Source organism: Budorcas taxicolor, chromosome 17 (assembly GCF_023091745.1).
Source record: "Budorcas taxicolor isolate Tak-1 chromosome 17, Takin1.1, whole genome shotgun sequence".
In the NCBI taxonomy this organism is placed as follows: domain Eukaryota; kingdom Metazoa; phylum Chordata; class Mammalia; order Artiodactyla; family Bovidae; genus Budorcas; species Budorcas taxicolor.
This window is the reverse complement of record NC_068926.1, coordinates 21,489,334-21,496,823: the sequence shown is the minus strand read 5'-3', so window position 1 is coordinate 21,496,823 and position 7,490 is coordinate 21,489,334. Positions and strand designations below refer to the sequence as shown.

The 7,490-nt window shown below is 37.9% G+C and overlaps 1 pseudogene; it reads right to left on the bottom strand.

Annotated features, from left to right (window-relative positions):
* Window positions 1–1,658: 1,658 nt before the first annotated feature.
* Window positions 1,659–2,461, bottom strand: LOC128062582 (tubulin beta chain-like; annotated as a pseudogene).
* Between the last annotated feature and the right edge of the window lie 5,029 nt (window positions 2,462–7,490).

Below are 7,490 nucleotides of genomic sequence, written 5' to 3'. Positions count from 1 at the left end.
AAAATGAGAATAATGCCTGCTGAGAGAGTAAGAATTTAGATAAAATGACAGAAGTGTATAACACACTGACTGACACAACAAATGAAGGTACTATTGTTTTTACTGGTAGGTGGCTATACTATTTGTTCAGTCTAACAGTTTTGTTCTCTGAAAATGTCATTTTCTCGACCTTGTCCCTTAAAATGCAAGACTGCTTATCATTAAATACCTATATATAAACGATAGTACTGATACTGACACTCCAACAGGCTGTATAGTCCATGTAGGAGCTCTAGAGTGAGTAATCCTGTAACAGATATGGATTGAGGTATCAAGTTTTTAATAATATATTAGGTTTAAGTTAATTTCTCCAATATCATAGTTTTCATCGTGTAGTCCAAACCCTTAATCCAAATAATAGCAATGGTCTTTTAACTGGTTTCCTTGCCCTAATGTTACCCTTCTCCAAATCCATGGTATTATCAATTAGATAACCGTGTACCACCTAAGTCTTACTCAGAGTAAATAGGGAGATGGAAATCCAAAACTAGTGTTGGCTTCACATGGATTCATTCATAAGTCCAACTTCATTATTTAAAAGTTAAGTTCTTTGTATCTTTCTTTTCTGTTTCCCAAATTGTCAACTTTTTCATAAATTGTTTTCTTCAAGGTTGAGCTTCAAGTTACATGTTAGGATAATGAAGAGGTTATATGGATGCTCGGTAATATTCACAACAAACATATCATTTCCTACAATATTTCTTTCAGTACTTTCCTTAGAACTTGGAGGCCTAAGCCTCTTGCCCATCTTTTGGCCAAAGATATGGGCCCCCTTCAGTTTACAGCACCTGGGGATAAACACATCCTTGTGGCTCAGATGGTAAAGAATCTGCCTGTAAGGCAGGAGACCTGGGTTTGATCCCTGGATTGGGAAGATCCCCTGGAGAAGGGCATGGCAACCCACTCCAGTATTCGTGTCTGGAGAATTCCATGGATAGAGGAGCCTGGGAGGCTATAGTCTGTGGGATCAAAAAGAGTCAGACATGACTGAGTGACTATCATTTTCACCCTCTGCAACTTCTATTGCTGGTACTCAGTGTATTCACCCCATAACTCCTGCAGATTTCTGTGCTACAAGTTGCATTCACCAAGAGGTAATTGTGTATCTCCTGTAAGAGATTCTGCGGTTTTTGGTCTGTAATACCAAACTCTTTCCAAATGATGTCCTTGATTGGGCTCCAAACAAAGTCATGATATTGCACTCTCCTGGGTTAGCCTTGAGCCATGCTCAAAGAGAAACTTTCCTTTTGGAATTTAGATGTCTCTTCATACTTCTTGCATAGGTTCTCTGCCTATATTCCTCATTAAATAAGCAGGAGTGCCATCAGTATTGCAAAGGATCACATTATAAGAATGTAATGATTATGATCTAAAGAGTTCAAGAGAAGACATTGTGCTGTTCTACATTTATGCTATTAAATTCCAAATGGTAACTTTAATATGTCCAAATTTAATGTTTCTTTTTTTCCCCCCCACTGTGGAAATGCTTTAATGGTGGTGGCTATACAGCACATGATGTCAAGACAGGAAAGAACACACACACAGTGAGACACACTATCAGAACGGGCTGTGAGTGAATAAAGAGTTCCCAGGGCCTCCGCCTTCCGGCTCCCGTGGCTCTAGGCCACCTCCTCCTCCGCCTCCTCCTCGAACTCGCAATCCTCCTGGGCCGTGGCTTCCTAGTACTGCTGGTACTCGGACACCAGGTCGTTCATGTTGCTTTCGGCCTCAGTGAACTCCATCTTGTCCATGCCCTAGCCCGTGTACCAGTGCAGGAAGGCCTTGCACCGGAACATGGCCGTGAACTGCTCCGAGATGCTCTTGAACAGCTCCTGGATGGCCGTGCTGTTGCCGATGAAGGTGGCCGACATCTTCAGCCTGCGGGGCGGGATGTCGCACACGGCCATCTTCACGTTGTTGGGGATCTTCTCCACGAAGTAGCTGCTGTTCTTGTTCTGCACGTTAAGCATCTGCTCGTCCACCTCCTTCATGCGGCCCTGGAAGACAGCAGCCACGGTCAGGTAGTGGCCGTGGCACAGGTAGCAGGTGGCCATCATGTTCTTGGCCTCGAACATCTGCTGGGTGAGCTCGGGCACCGTCACCGCCCGGTACTGCTGGCTGCCCCGCCCGGCTGGTTAGCGGGGCAAAGCCGGGCATGAAAAAGTACAGGCGGGGGGAGGGGACCATGTTGACAGCCAGCTTCCGCAGGTCAGCATTGAGCTGGCCTGGGAAGCGCAGGCAGGTAGTGACCCCACTCGTGGTGGCTGACACCAGGTGGTTCAGGTCACCGTAGGTGGGGGTGGTCAGCTTTAGGGTTCTGAAGCAGATGTTGTACAGTGCCTCATTATCAATGCAGTAGGTCTCATCTGTGTTCTCTACAAGCTGGTGGACTTGAGAGGGTGGCGTTGTAGGGCTCCACAATGAATTATCACCCACTGTTCCCTGCACATTCTGAGTAAGACTTACATTTGTAGTCACCATCAATGAATCAAAGTAGCAATCTTGGGGAGAGCCATTGAAACTCATTATTTCTTGGGTGACATGTTAGGTGAGGCAGCATCACCAGTGTATTAGCTTTCTAGGTCTGCCATAACAAATTACCATAAACTGAGTGGCTTAAAACAATATGAATTTAGTCTTTCACATTTCTGGAGGCCAGAAGTTCAAAATAAAGGCTTTAATAGAGTTGATTCCTTCTGAAGGCTTTGAGGGAAAATAGTTCCATGCTTCTCTCCTAGCTTTTGGTGGTTGCTGGGAATTCTTGGAGTTCCTTGGTTTGTAGACATACAAAACATAATCCAATAAAATATTGTAAAGTAAAAAAATAATAATAATAAATCAATAAAATAAATGCAAAAATAAATAAATAAATACAAGCCCAGAACCAAGGAATGCAAACAACAACAACAACAACAACGTAATCTTGACCTCCATCTTCACATGGTCTTCTCCCCTCTGTCTTCTGCATCTGTGACAAAATTTCCCTCTTCTTACAAAGAAACAAGTCACTGCATTAAGGTTCACTTTTATCCCATATGACCTCATTTTAACTTCATTATAAATAAGGTTACCATTCACCAGGGGTTAGGCATACCAAGGGTCAGGATTTGAACATATCTTTTGGGAAAATATAAATGAGTAATGATATAAGTAACATTAACTACATAGCAAGCAAATCTATATTGTTAAATATAATTAAGTCCTGAAGAACCATGGCATCATGAGTGGTACAGCATTCTTTCCTTTATGTCTTGGTGAGAGATATGAAATTAACCAATTATGGCACAGTTGACAATAAAGATGAGATGGTGCATGGGCACTAAGAAAAACTCTTCATGTATACTGCTTGGGTGATAAATACATCTCCTCTATCCATTGTTTTAAATCTTCATTGACAAATCACTAGAGCTTACACATTTTATGAATTTTTGTGAAACAGTATTTAATCTAATTGTTTACATAGACAGGGACCTCCAAAAATTAGTTTTCTGAAGCCTCAGCCATTTGGTAAATTTAGTAACAGCTCTAGATCCTCCCATGATAAAATAATACCAAAGACTGCATTGCCACCACTACATGAACTAATTGAGAACATTATTATGCTGGGTTAAAGAGTTGGCTATTGAAATCTCTGAAAATAGTTTACATTTTCCAAAGTTATTCCTAAGTTTCTTGTTGTTGTTCAGTTGCTAAGTCATGTAGGACTCTTTGCAACCCAAACAGCATGACAGGCTCCCCTATCCTTCACTAACTATCTCCAGGAGTTTGCTCAAATTCATGTCCACTGAGTCAGTGGTGCAATGTAACCATCTCATCCTCTGCCACCCCCTTCTCCTTTTGCCTTTCATCTTTCCTGGAATTAGGGTCTTTTCCAGTGAGTCAGCTCTTCCCATTAGGTGGTCAAATTATGGGAGCTTCAGCTCAACATTGGTCCTTCCAATGAATATTCAGGGTTGCTTTCCTTTAGGATTGATTGGTTTCATCTTGCAGTCTAAGGCACTCTGAAGAGTTTTCTCTAGCATCACAGTTTGAAAGCATCAACTCTATGCTCAGCCTTCTTTATGGTCCTGCTCTCAAATCCACACATGACTAATGGAAACCCATAGCTTTAACTATAAGCATCTTTGTCTGCAAAATGATGACTCTTCTCTTTAATATACTGTCTAGGTTTGTCATAGCTTTTCTTCCAAGGAGCAAGTACATTTTAATTTCATGACTATAGTCACTGTCTGCAGTGATTTTGTAGCCCAAGAAAATAAAATCTGACTCTCTTACATTTTTCCTCTTTTGTTTTCCATGAAGATGGGACTGGATGCCATGGTCTTAGTTTTTTTTAAATATTTAATTTAAGCCAGCTTCTTCAGTCTCCTCTTTCACCCTCATCAAGAGGTTCTTTAGTTCCTCTTCACTTTCTGCCATTGGAGTGATATCATCTGCATATCTGAAGCTGCTGATATTTCTCTTGGCAATCTTGATTCTAGTTTGTGATTCATCCAGCCCAGCATTTCATATGATGTACCCTGCATATAAGTTAAATAAGCAGGGTGACTATATACAACTTTGTTGTATTCCTTTCCCAATTTTGAACCAGTCCATTGTTTCATGTCCAGTTCTAACTGTTGCTTCTTGACCTACATACAGGTTTCTCAGGAGACAGGTAAGGTGGTCTGGTACTCCCATCTCTTTAACAATTTTCTACAGTTTGTTGTAATCCACACAGTCAAGGCTTTAGCATAGTAAATGAAGCAGATGTTTTTCTGGAACTCCCTTGCTTTCTCCATGACCCAAGGAAGGTTGGCAATTTGATCTCTAGGTCCTATTCTCCTTTGAAACCCAGCTTGTACATCTGGAATTCCTCCATTCACATACTGCTGAGCTTGAAGAACTTTGAGCATAACCTTACTAGCATGTGAAATGAGCACAACTGTATGTTAATTTGAATATTCTTTAGCATTGCCCTTCTTTGGGACTGGAATGAAAACTGACCTTTTTCAGTCCTGTGATGACTGCTGAACACAAAATTAAGTTTCATTTATCTCATCATACATCTGTAACAGTATATTTCTACATCTTTATTCAAACACACAAACTATAATTAGATTGCATCTTCCTCTATATTTGAAAGTTGATTTGCAATTGATTGTATTAAGTATTTCACCAAGTTTTCTAGGCAACATATTTATAAACTATGTCTTTGGAAAAGGCATATCTGCAGATGGTTATGCCATTTGTTTTAGCCCAATTTTTCATAATAGTTTTGCTTTCTGAAACTGTCACATCTAGACCTTGTCACGAGACCGCTTACTGTTAGATGCCTATCTACAGAGTAAAACATTGACAATGACATTCCAACAGGCTGTACAGTCTATGTAGGAGCTCTCACATGAGTAATCCTGTAACAGATTATGGATCATTTTAAGGTGTCAGCTGTGCCCTAAGGACTGACAACTAAACCGTATCTTATATGCAGCCAAATATCTTCATAAGGGGTACAGCACTGAAAGCTGTCACTGAATTCTCATGCCCTTGCAGTAAGCTTTTAACTGATTCACTAGAAGTCAAGTCAAAAGAAGAATTGAAAGATAACATGAAGGAAAGCCAGATCAATAAAATCCCTGTGTCTTTGGGGGACTCACTGACAGACTGTGGCTTCAATGCAGCTTGAAGCTCACAACCAAGAAAATGTGCTGTGACACAGGCCTATTCTATAGTTGTCCAGGCAGGAGGATAATACTACAGTTAGAAAGACAAAGAAATATACAATGGGGCAGGGGCTTAAGATTTTTAACATTATCAACATTAACTAAAATTTCTACCAGGAATACAGAAGACAATTGCATAAAATATTAATGAATGTAACCAATGAAGGTTTTCAAATCTAATATTTTTGAATATAATCATTTAGGATGAAAGCTGAGATTTTATAAAATATCTGTATAAGTTTAAGGTTTAGATATAGATTCTTAATCATATTTAGCCTATCTTCTCTGTAATTCAACTAGAATATAATATTTACTTTCCAAAATAGAGTAATATATTTGAAAGCCTCATCTGATGGCCTTGGAGGCTTGGAGAAGTTCATCATGGGCAACTGGTTATAACTATCATTGCAAAATTTAGGTATCCTTTTTGATTTTCTTCTCATCACACACAGAACAAAATGACTTTACTATTTATTTTGAAATATCTCCTCTATGCTTTTCTTCCTTTCCTCTCTGGTTATCACAGCTATACTAAAATGTCATCACTGATGAACTATTACATATTTTACAGTGCTATTAGAAAAATACTTATTCAAATAAGAGATGTGATATAAAGGTAGACTATTTCATTCATAATAAATGATATCACATGATACTTTCAAAGTTACCATGATAACTGAAATATGAAATATATATCCATACTTAATAAAGTACCTAGCATTTGGTTCTATCATAAATTATATACCATTATGTGATGAAAAGAAAAATAGCAACAATAAAATTTTTTAGTTCAATGGGGTAAAATGATATTTTGAAAAGGGAAAATATATTTACGATATCATGCTCTTTTGAGGCACAAATTTATAACAGCCCATTTGAGAAAGAAGAATTTGAAATCTTTGATTTCAGATACAAAGCAGACATTTTAAAGTTTCTTTCTCAAAAATTATCTGATTAGGAATATTAATTAAGATTTTTAATATTCAACAGTTAAGACTAATGAAACCATGAATAATTTTGCACAAAATTTAAGAATTAAACTTGATTGATACAGAGCTAGTAGAAGTCCATTTGTACAAATCAATCTCTTCACAGGAGAGTTTTGTTTTAATATCAACTCCAAGACAGTCAGAATTTTAATATTGGCCTATGAATTTAAACTTAAATGAAATAATAATTACTGTTATTAAAATTTAATAATTTTGATACAGAATTTTAATATTGATCTAGTACTATCTTCTATGTTTTAATTTGTCATACATTTCATGCATTTTTTTTTTTTTGCAAATATCACATATTCAGCTGCCTAAAGGATCCAGGCAGGTGACTCATAACATTGAAATTTTTGTAAGTAAAAACATGGGGATCTCTCAACCATTAGAAACTGGACAAACTACAGGATATTTGTTGGAGATGAGGAATAAGCTAGTGTTTGCAGACAGCACTTGGGAACATGGCTGGGTCTGGTGTTTTTCAGATTTTTTTTCTGAGAAGCCAGATTATTGTGTAGAATTTCCCAAGTATTAAATATTTATTCAAAATAATATTTAAATACTATGCAGAGCCAATAGAAAAATTCACAAATTAGATCTTGCCTAAGGATATGTTCTCTAGTTAAAGTTGGGAAAAGCCTACTAAGTAAGTACCAAAAAAACCCCAAAAAACATGCTAGGCTTTGGGATATAAAGATAATTAAGGTTCTTTTATTTTTTGTCTTTCTAGAAGTTCACAGAAATAAGGGAGATTATG